At 39.8% G+C, this 12396-nt stretch overlaps 1 protein-coding gene across 1 annotated transcript in view; it reads right to left on the bottom strand.

The window, feature by feature from the left end:
* LOC124161611 overlaps positions 1 to 12102 on the bottom strand; it is a 439803-nt gene extending 427701 nt beyond the window's left edge. The window contains exon 1 of the mRNA XM_046538001.1: positions 11912 to 12102. The gene's annotated coding sequence lies outside the window, so the exon portion shown is untranslated. The remainder of the gene's footprint in view (positions 1 to 11911) is intronic.
* Positions 12103 to 12396: the final 294 nt, after the last annotated feature.

Raw genomic sequence — 12396 nt, 5'->3', positions numbered from 1 at the left:
AAAGCGACGTTACCGTGGTGCTTTTAGTATTGGTTACGATAATGCTGCCTCCATTTCCTTCGTTAGCCGAGCCACTTAGCTCTTCTTAATGGCGCAAATGGCATCAAATTATCACTCCACCCCAGCCATACGAAGTAAGCAGCTGATCGTATTATTTTTATTTCATTACAGCATAAAATCTCAAAACTTTGTCAATCACATCAGTTAGATGACAAGTAAGACATGCAAAGTAATTTCCTTATGGATTAATTTTTTATTACGGCTTAGTATCAGCGATTAAATCGTTAATGAGTCCACACTGCTATTTATGTAAATGATAGTGTCTTGTGGAGTTAAAAGTCTCCCATTTTTCATTCGTCACTTTCCTTTCATTTTCAATTTCTTATTAAATAGCAGCAAATACTTTGAAAACCGTCAAGGTGGTTGAAAATAGTAATCAGTGGATTTCTGACTGATTATTATATTTCCTGCCCGAACCTTTTCTGGTCAATTGAAGTCATTGGTGCTCCGATTCTCCTAGCTACCGGCTACCCTCTTATATTTGCTATATTTAAATTAGTGAATCCATTAGGCTCACTCGTTTCCCTTCCGCTAGAGATTAGAAATGCGATTATTGTCATACATAGCACATAACACTCCAAAATTTATATGATTCAAACGATTTTTTTGTTTATTATGGGGTTCGCCTGGTATATGATGCATCCGTTTCTTCCGGAAGTGATATTCCGGTTCTTCCTGTTTGAACCGTCAGTTATCTATAAAAAAAGATAAAGCCTGTAGTACTTAAAGAAGAATTAAAGCTTAAGCAGTAGTGTTTCTGCTTTCATTGGTGCAATGGCTGTGAAGAAACACTCCACTTCCTGTCTGGACTCGATGAAAATTCAACGTTTCAGACTCCAAGAAACTTCACGACGACTCAAGCGATCTTTTTTTCATATAAACCGGTGGCATGGATAAATAGATACATCGGTCTGCTTTGGGAGTGGTTATTTAGTAACATATGTCCTGTGTAACTCACAAAAATTCTCGAAGTCGAACGATTGCAACGATGAGAAAAATTCACAGAATACAATCCAATCTTCTTTCACTGAGCTCTCTCTAAAAATAGGATTGATCGCGTAAAATTTAGCACTGCCGAATCGCCTTTTAGGAATTCAGCATCGCTAAATCGGGAATCGTCGACCTTACAGGAGAACACCTCGGGTATTTGGGGTATCTGTGGAGGCTCAGAGGATATCAGTAATAAGAGAAAGTTATCTTTTTCATGCATATCATAGATTGGACTAAAACTCTTTAATGGTAGTTTTTACTCTACTCAAACCTCAATAGTTGGCACATCAAAAGCAATATTTTACTAATATCCCGCATTAACTTAAAATAAATAAATGGAAACTCTGGAATGCAACAAATCGTCAGTCATTTTTGAGAAGACGAGTTTAAAAACGCGGATCTCTCCATCTTTCAGGTTTTCGCCGCGTCGTTTGTCAGAGGTTGACGACAGTTACACCGAGATTCCTCCAGACGTTCTCAGGTCGAGTTTATACACCTTTGAATGATATGAGTTGATCTTTGAACATGTAATGTCACCACACCATAAAGTTTCACATCATGGATATCTTGATTCGATGAATACATGTTCCTATCGGTTTAATCTTTCATCCTTGTCGTTGCTATAAGCAAACACTGCATCACTGCGACTTTTAAATTTAAAGGTGATAGCGATTAAGTTTTCACGATACAAGACAAATTATGAACGGCCTTGCGGAAGTAATGCGCATTATTAAGCACACGAAACCACTTTGAAATCTCGTTGAATAACACTGATAACACTCGAATCATTCCGATGAGTGCGACTTAAAGTCTTCGAATGAAAAGTCTGGGACGTGGCTCCGGATTGATAATTGGGTTGAGCAAATTTAAGGCACCGGGGAAGCTAACAAGTCGGAGGATTTCTGAAGAAGAATATGGGGATAAGGAGAAGGATCCAAATAGGCGTCAAAAGAGTGACGCGAGCGTGAAAGAAAATAATTTCTCAAAGGAGCGAGAAAATGAAAGGAACGAAAAAAAAGGAGATGCAAAAATCTTCCTTGATGCTCTTCTGGGATGAGAAGACTCGGGCGAAATCCACGGCGGGCTCAAGTGATAAAAAGCGAGGGATGGCGCCGAGGAAGGATGAAAGGGACACGGGGGGAGGATTTGTCGCAGGCGCACAGTTCACAAGAGGAGAGATCTGCGCGGAAAAAAAGGGACACGGAGTCCGCTCGAGAATTATCGCCGGGAAGGATTTAGGGAGGAAGAAAATAATATTCCCGCGAGTAAAATTCACCACGACTCCGTTTCGAGGAAGCGGAGATGCCGATCACGGCAAGGAATTGGAGAAAAATCTGTATTGCTGTAATGGTGCCGCGAATAGTTCTTGCAGCATTACTGTATTTTCCTCATTAATACGTTCATTTTGAATAAGTTATTTTTATTATTTATTTTAAGTATTCATTTAATAACTCACGTATTCAGTAGACGCTTCCGGCTGGGACTTTAGGTACATAAGTTCTTTTGGAACAAATATACTTTTGTACTTTTCTGCGAAGAAAAAGTTCACTTTCACCAGTGTTCCCAAGTATTTATTTATTATTTTTTATTTATTTGATCCCAAAGCATTTAACAAAAAATTCAGCCTAATGGAAAAAACAAGGAATTACACGTCCTAAATGAAACTTGAACAAAATTGAAGGGATACGTTCAACAGATTCAGGCTTCAATCGGTGGAAGTTATACATATTTAAATAAATAAAAGATCGTAGCACTTTTCCACAAAATGTTTTACTACGTACAACGCGTTTTGGCTCACTGAGCCATCATCACAAGACCACGACTACTGTACGAGATGATGGCTCAGTGAGCCGAAAAGCGTTGTACGCAGTAAAAGAATTTTGTGGAAAAGTGCTACGATCTTTTATTTATTTAAAATTGAAGAGCGCTATTGTTTGAGGTCCTCGTCATCTAGGTTATTTTTCCACAAGATTCAGCTAAATACTAAACTGTTCTGCCTTGCTTTACGTGCCCAACTCATAGATACATCGTCATCAAACATAGTGTTTCAACTGAGTAGCATAATAGGATTAAATATGGGTATGGTTTGACGCAGCTTTTCATATATTGTTCTTTGAGCTTATCTTTCTTCGCGTACGAATTTTTTTTTTCTTTAAATTCTTCATCATCTTCACTTTACATGTTATCCGAGACTTCCCTTCACCGCTATTCCTGTACACCTGTTCTTATGCAAATTTCTTCATCTGACCTCCAAGTCCCAACGTCTATATTTACATAGTACCCAGGCAACCAACTCGATATGCCTGTGGAGGGGAATGTTCGGTCACCAGTGGTTTACAAAGGAAGCTAAGAGAATGCACATTGTTGTCAAGTGACGACTGTGTCTAGTATTTATTTTTAGTCTTCCCGTTCGCATTAGGGAAGAAGCTCTCTGAAATAGTTGAAGTATAATTTGAGATAGGACTGATCAAGGTGTTTCGTTTTCCTAATTAAATGCTGGCATTTCAGGTGAACAAAATTTTATGAGGGTGGGTGAGACCCAAGTCGAGCGAATGACCCACGTAAGCAGCCTCTAGATCGACAAAAATGTGGTCATGCACATGGTCCTATTTTTTTTATTTATCCCATTGGCTTTGATAGATTGCTCAAGCCTTTGACCTTACATAATAGTTTTATCAATCGCACATATTATCATTGTTCTGAAGAAGGCAAAGATTAATATATACAATAGAGTATGTGACATTTTTGGGAAGTGATCTTAAAAAAAAAATTAAACCTCAATTAGGCTAAATTCCGAGTCTGAGAATAGTGAGGTACTTTTTAAGTGAGATATTCATTATTAAAATTTGCAAAATTAATGATGCGCTGAAACACCAGTCGGCCATATTCTCAAGGCTGTGACGTCATTTTGTTCGATGTGTTCTCAGGCATACCTTGTTCTTTAGGGTGAGCCCCTCTACAGCGTATACTGAGTTTGGAAAGAAGCCATGGAATGGCTTATGAACTAGCTTAAAAGTGTGTACATGCCATCATCTACATCTTTTAATTCATTTATTTCTCGGTTACGCTGACGACAAGACTATCAACTTTTCTACCTTGAACTACCTAATCGTATTTCTTACTCCTCGGTTCTCGCATTTGCTTTCGTTTGCAGATTTATTGTGACATTAAAATTAAGAGACACTTAAACAGTGATGATCCTTGAAAATGGTACGACTTAATTCGTGAAAACCAAGTCACTAATTAGTAACTAACTATCTTAGTAACAGTACCCGTACTACTAACTAAAAAACGGAAAATTAATTTTCGATAAAAAGTGATAGTTTGGATATTCAAAATGTTTGTAATTTAATTCCAAACACAGTGATGCTAATATTTTCCAAATCGGATGTGAAAAGAGCTCATTATTACGTATCACAAGTCGGGACTACTTTTTGGAAATGCACCGCGCGCAGGGATTCCTCGCTTAATGGATAGTCATAACAAGGCAGTTGTACCTTAAAAACCTATAAACTTATGCTTTGAAGAAATGTAAAATGAACCAATTTTTAAATTGCGATAACAAATGCTCCGAGAAGCATATTGAAACCGAATGAATGAAAAGTAATGGTCTGATCTAACTATCAAACATTTGATTTCCAGCCCGAGAGATTTCCATCATTCATCCGGACCAAGTTTTCAATAATATTATTATTAGATATACCTCACAAATGCTATTCATAAACCTCAACCAAACAAATGTATATCTGACTGACATATCCCTGTTAGCGAAATTAAAATAACTTGTAGAAACATTGAGATAATCAGAACTCTGCTTTTGAATACATTAATTCTGCGAAAGAACAAATACGTCGATAAAAAGTGCGTTTTTTAAAGAAATTAAGATCAGATTACTGCTTAGACTGGACCAAAATGTAACTTCAGTTATTTGTGCTTACGTTTCAAACCTTACATAGCCCAGAAGAAGAACCCAGCTCAGTAGCGGCAATTAAATACTGAACTATGGATATTCATCCAGTCACCACGGGCCATGACTGAATGTTATGAACAATTACTTTTTGCGAGTCAGTAGGTTAAATAATAGAATATAAAATAGTTAAATAGATAAATTAAATGATTATCGGTATTTGAAATGATAATAATACAAATATCGATAGTTATCAACGTACCGGCACTTTTACTTCCGTAAACCTTCGAATCGTGCTAACGAACTTTTGGCCAATTACCTACTGTAAACAATCTTAACTTAATTCACTTAGATGTAATTTCCGATGAGGTTTCCCGTCGATTGCTCTTTATTATGAATGAGACAACACAACAAAAAAGCTCCAGTTCAACATTAAAACTTCGTGCCGAGGCATGTAGGTATAGTCCAACATAATCAGCACGGTCAATCATTGAAGCATCCACCTTCGGGATATTATTTGAAGAAACCTTCACGAAACCATATCCATGAAAAGCACTTAAACGTATTTCCCTTTACACAGATCAGATCCACCAACTTTTTCCAATGCACACGTAGTTATTGTATCGTAAACACGATAAACGCCTTGCACGGTGATGAGATAGAACAGAATGACGTCACATACCGAGGAGCCAATAGATGAGCGTTTTCGTCTGCCCAATATCGTTGCGAAAACAATGCATATTAAATATTAATTATTAAACAAACCAAGCAAGAATTAATGCTGTTATTCGAAAGTAATGATATTTACGATACACTTTATCGAATAAAATGCATTTCAATCGTATTCCTCCCGGGTGCACATACTCTATTGTATATATATTTCTATACCTTTGCTCTCGGGAAGAATTCCTTCCAACTCACATAAAAATGTGTTAATTGGGAGGGAATGATATCTGAATACGCCACATACAGAATTTGATACGGAGAAATCAATGTTAATTGTTACCTCAATGATGACTGAATACTAAAAATGATTCATTAATACACATCGGAATTACATTATGTAAAACATTTTAAAAACTTTCTGTTACACAGCAATTGTTCACACTCATTAATTCAAATTTCAGAGAATTTAATTGCTTGTGCTTGTCAAGCATATTTGGAGACGCAGTAAGCGCTAACCAGCGGCATAGCAAATATATACAGAAAATATCTCTCTTAATATCGTTTCTGTCGGATTGAGAAGTGTGGTAAGGTTTGAAGATACCAGGATATATGGCATTGATATGTAAGAGGTTTGCTTTGATATATTTTTTATCGAATTATTTGAGTTTTTATGTCTGCACATCAAAATTTTTCATATAAAATAGCGTTGGGAACAAATTCTAAGTAAATTTACTAAATTAAAATTATCAATGCAAGATACCGGGGTTGGTATACGAAAGAATTATGCAGCATATTGCGACAGAAGTGAAAAAGCATAAGCTTGATGGTTGAAGGCAATAAAAGAGGCAATTCGGCTGCTGTGGCTTTAATATTCATTGAAAAATCCATCATAATTCCTAAACTGGTAAAAAATGATTTTATGCTCAAAATATTTGATTTAATGAGCGAATCGAGAATGTTCCTAAGATGTTACACGAGGTAGGCTGTGATCCGCAAAAGACTCATATACGACGTTCCAGCCTTAAATTGCTGGAGATGATAAGAGATGATATTATTCAGAACAATGCAGACAAAATGATCAAATAACTTTCTTGTATTCACAAACAAGATAAAATAAGAAACATTTTTTCGTGGACGCATAGGTATGGTAATTAGTTTTTCCCCCTCAGAAAATAAAGCACTTTAACAAAAGCTACGTGAGAATTAGTAGTCACATACCAGCAGCGTGCATCGTTTTATATAATTATTTATTTCTTGTTGAGGTCCTCCGCCATCACCACCGCCCAGCACCTGTGGGGCAGTCTGCAGAATAGTACGAAGATATATTTTCTTTTCGCATAATTTGATAATATACGACTGCACATCAAGGTATGAATTTAAAAACCAATTTGTGAACCAACAAAAATTAAATTGACGGAATCATCAAGATACGGTCAATACGATGTATAGGTACATATAAGTAATTCCAAAGTAAGGCTGACAATCGGATGCTAGAAGAGAAATCAAAGCGGGGGTGCGGTTGGGGCGGCTTTTAAGCGGTTTCCTTGCCTCCTCCATAACCGAAAGGGCAAATCCCCCCGGGGGTGTTTCGGGGGGATGAATCTGGAAATAGGGGTTGCTCACCCCTCGCGCGCTTAAATATTAAACTCTCCCGTCACAGGTTGCCGCCGGGGTCGCCTCGCCGCCAGGGGGCGCGAAGGGGGGGGGGGGCAGCGCATGCCTCCAAAGGCACTTGGCAGAGGCACGGGGGCACCCGCGGGTCACGGCGCTCACTTCGCGGTTCACGGAAGCACGCATCACGCGCGCACTCACCACCCATTTCCATTTTCACGGAAATTGTGCGGAGTAACGGGAAGGAATGCGCGGTGTGGACTCTAGCAAGCAGATTTCAACCAACAAAGAGACTAGGAATCGCATTTTACTGTAAGACATTTAATTTGACCCTCTACATGACAAACTTTTCCATTATGATGATGCTGATAAGTAGATATTAGATTGGCACTGATTCACCATTGTGTGTGTGTGCGTAGCAGAGTATCCAAATAATGATAACTGAAATATTTTGAAGACTCCAATAAAATATTTCACCCTGAGACATCAAGAAAAGGCATGCGACAATCGAAAATTCCATAGAGCTTGTGGATATATTTTTCCATGCCTTCAAAAGCATATATTAATAAAACTTTGTCGTATTATTAAAAAATATAAAAAATGAAACTACTACATGAAATAAGCTTATCTTGTACAATTATCTTGATACAAACAGAGTTGAAAATTATCATGAATTATAAAAAATTATTGAGGTACCAAACCAGATGGATTCATACCTACATTCATACCTTGAAATTATCTCGAAGAGCTCACAAATTTTGAGTCTTACCACATGTGGTTAATCCATTTGCAAAGGAAAATTTCTACATTCAGCGTCCGTTAAATGAATACTTACGGGCGAGTTTCCCCGTCTGTTAGAAGCCAGATAAGCTACTCATATATTTGTCATATTTGACTCATAATCACACCCAATAATAAAGAGGTAATCCAAACGCATACACTGGATAATTTCCTCGGTTAAGTATGTACAACATTTTTCAGATAATTTGTAAATGAGACAATCGATAAAACTAGACTAATTATCTTCACTCACCGTAATCAAACTCCCATATTCTTTCAAAATGGGATTTCGAAGCACTTCGGTGACAATGATTCAAAGGGAAAGAGAATCGCGTGAAAAAGCTCGAGGTCTTCTCTTGGATAAGCAACGAACTAGGGAGCAATCCCACAATAACTGTGAGTGAATGAAGCGTTAGAATAAATCTTCTGCGGCAAAATTTGTGACTGAGAGCAAAAACTCCTGTTTGACTAAGTCCTACAGAAATTCACGTCAGGGAAATAATTGTATGGAAATAGTATACTGTCATTTACGGAATATGTGGCTTCGTGCAAGTCAAGTATTAACGTTTCAAATGCATTTCTTTCACCTTCCGAGTGTCAATCACAGAGTAGAGGCCTTATGAGTTTGGCCACTGGGTTAAAGGTTCCCAATTCAAATCCAATCGAGGCTGTACTCCACGAAAGATACTTGCCGCGAACCCTATACCTCATCCCGAGCTTCATTCGAATTTGGCTCTTTTCGGGGATCTCGCATGCCCTCAGGGTGTTAGTTGGAGAATTCGAACCCTGTAACCCTTATGAATCTGAACTTCCTCCATCATAGCCAGTTCCCAGTATATCATAGATTTTCTTCAAAGATAAAACTCTTACAGTACCACATTACAAGTCGTTAAACTATCATCCACGAAAAAGGAAATCTAGCCCCTTTGAAAAAATTCCGAAGAGGAAATCATTGCCTCTCAAAAGTAATCATCAACTGTCCTCAATCCTAAAAATATTTTGAAGCAGCTCTCCCCACCTCTCCAACCATTCTTAAGGTGCGTAGGCACTGTCACCGTACTTTTTCCTCAAACAGGTCCCGCGACTTGGCCGAGGCTTCACCGAACTCTTACTACGAAGTTTACCCTGGAACTCTTCTCAGGACTGAGTTTGTTGCCTATGACTAAATTTTTCTAGGGACATAGGACAAAGACTACTTCCATGCGTGCGATTGCAAAATTTTCCTCACCTCCAGCAATGAAATGCTTTCGTAGCTCAATAGTGTAATTCCCATGAATTACAAAGAGAAAAAATTCCACTGGACTGGATTAAAACACGGTTCTCTTGACTTCTAGAGCCACCGTACAGGCAAGTATGCTATCCAGCTTCCTGGTACAATTACCATGTGAAATGAGGAACCTGGAAGGCGCTGTGGTACGAAAAGCCAAAGGTCCGTGGTTCGATTCTCGGCCCAGGGGGGAGTTTTATCGTAGAAATTCATGTGTATTTCAAAAGGTGCTTAATTAGGATTGAAAATCTAGGCGTAGCGAGATTTTTTTTAGAAGAATTGAATGGTGAATATGGTCCAGAAAGGTACGTTTTCGTTGGTGGTTAAAATTGTGTTGGCATTGTGGAGGCCGAGTGTGTAGATACTTTGGCTGCCGACTGATCTGTCGAAATTTCCTTTGTAAATGGATTACCCACATATGATATACAAGGACTATCGTTCTCTTGGTGAGGCCTTCCGACAATTCTAAGTAAAATACACATAAGGCGGTTGAGGGAAATACTCCCCTTAAAGGGCCTTACAAACTGAAGCGCAGCTAGTTCCCTGGTTGCAAGTAGGGATTTACCTTGAACTAGGGCATTATCCATCGAAAAGAATATTGCACTGTTAAGAGGAAATATTTTTCCCTCAAAAGTCGTTAATCCTTAAGTTTATTTTACTCAGCGCTCCTTACCCAATTCTCTTATCGGCTAATCCTTTAACATCCTTAAAATTCTCCTGCTTAACCTTTTCATTTTTCCTCTAATTATAATTTATCTAATATAATCGCGGTGGTCTCATCATTTGACCAATTAAATCCTACCGTCTTCTTCTTCAAACCATGTTTCTTCTCTCCTATTCTAACTAGAACTTAGAACACATTACTCACACGATCTATCCATTAAATCTTCATTTTTCTGTGACACTACGTTTTCAAATAGAACTAACAAAGTATAAATGAAGAAGTTAGGTTACTGGTTCAGACTCAAAGTTAATTTCCCATGTACTCGATTGAATGAAGACATGAATATTAAGACATGAATAAAAAAAGTCTGGTGATTAATCTTCGTTCTGGGCGCAGCACTGAGCTCTGTCCTTACCCATCCTAACCAACCTTCGGGTATAAGTGATATTTACGGAATACGATTGTTGAAGCTTGTCACATTCAAAATGAGGCTTTAGTCTTAGGAATAATTGCAGACTTAGTGTGCAGTGTACCCTATAGAAATGGACTTGGGGGCGACTCTGAAAAATACGCCTTTGGTATGAAATTTCCTTTTTTTCTGGGAATCGAACCTGGATCTCCCAAGTTTGCGGCACTTGTTTAACCACTTTTTTTAGTTTATTTATCTTCACTACACCGAAAAAACGTTAACAATGCCTTTACATCGGGAGTTTCGACCATCAAAGGACGGTCACATACGTCAATTCTTTGGATGGGACAAGCTGCTTATGCGGGACTTGAACCCGCGACCTTCGCTGTGTAAGGCGGGGACTTATCCCCGCCGCCACCGCAGCCGGCAACTATCAAAGCATCTTCTTCCCATTGGGAGTTTTGTTGGCTGAAAGAGACTCCACTGGGAAATATGATGCGTTACTAGATCTAATGATGGAACACGGTGCGAATTCGGAAGATCGTGATTCGAATCCCGCTGAAGGCGTATAATTTTTCCTGTGTGGAGTTCTCCCACATGGATAACTTCGTTCAAATCCACACACTAATTGATAAAGCTAATCATGTTTTGGCATAGTATCAGCCGAGATGCAATGGAGAGAACCAATTGTTGGCACTACTGGTGTGTTGGCATCCGCGTCGGCAAATGAATGAAAGTGTGGATTAAATCAACTCGTTTTTCACTATAAATCTGAAAATTTTCCACAAAATTAAGCCATAAACTATTACGTATACCCGTAGGTTGGTTTGAATAGATAGGAGGAGAGGTCGCCCCCGAACTTCCAAATAAGTAAACTCACCAGGCTAACTGTACATTTACTCGAAAGCAAGGGAAAATTCAACTGGCAACCTAATGTTTGCACTTCATTGTTTTGAAAGGCAATTTCTTCCTCTTGGGGCCGTACAATTTCCTTTTGGACAAGTTCAATGTTATGTAAATTGCTAGCTTTAATTTTTGAAAATTTTCCAGGATATCCAGGGAACGGGCATTGTGAGGGGGGTGATTCAATTTCGCAATACCCTTTAAGGGGTTTCAATTCTCCAACAACCACCCTGAGCAAGGAGGATTGGGTATGGGTCGTGGCTTGAGCGATGGCCTCCCATCTAGTGGGCCAGGGTTCTAATACCGGCGGAGGAGACGGAGATTTTTTAGATTGCCAGATCTGTGCTTGAATGATTTGTTGAGAGCGTTTTTTGCGCAAAACTCCGTCTGTCGCATGGGACGCGAAGCCGTCGTCCTCTTGGCGCCTTTCGTTAATACTGGCGTCGGGTTTTCCTCCACTCTTCCTTCCCTACCCTTTCGCCATGGCGATAACGACCTCAGATGCCGGTCCCCCCCCTTCCAAATACTGTTGGAGGCTTGGGAAGCGCGCGACAAAGCCTCAGCAGTGAGGTTACGGAGGGCCAGTTCCTTTCATCTCATTTGCGAATGTGAGAGACGGCCTCGCAGGTGGGCGGGGAGGATTGTGGCACTCACCGTCCAATGAGGATTGGGCGCCGATTACTCCACTGCTGTCGCTTTCTCCTTGACCTTCTTCCGGATCTTGAGGTAACGAGGATGAAAGGGAGAGGCGAGCGTCCTTGGCGAGGCGGAGGGGTGTCCTTTGCGAGTGGGTATCACTGCACAGTTGGGTGCGCGTGTACTATCGGGACCTCGACCCGGCTGTGACTGGCGGAGGAAGCGCTCTCCTCCTGTTCCCCTCGAACCCTGGCTCTCTCTCCTCCCCCTCCCCCCCCGCCCCCTGCTCTCGCGGCCTGCAAGGGTTCAGACCCTTCCCCGACCACACCACTACCCCTCGAAATCCCTGCGAACCGCGCCAGCGCCGCCGCTCCTGGCGACGGCACTTCCCGGAGTTACTACTATTGGCATTGCCCTTCTGGGGAAAGCACAGAAGGATTTTCCTTTTTTTTCTATTTTTTTGATTCCCACTTTTTCCACCACTCTTCTTTTTTCATCGAGGT

Source organism: Ischnura elegans, chromosome 6 (assembly GCF_921293095.1).
Source record: "Ischnura elegans chromosome 6, ioIscEleg1.1, whole genome shotgun sequence".
In the NCBI taxonomy this organism is placed as follows: domain Eukaryota; kingdom Metazoa; phylum Arthropoda; class Insecta; order Odonata; family Coenagrionidae; genus Ischnura; species Ischnura elegans.
Note: the sequence above shows the minus strand (reverse complement) of the source record. Positions and strands in the feature narration are given on the sequence as shown.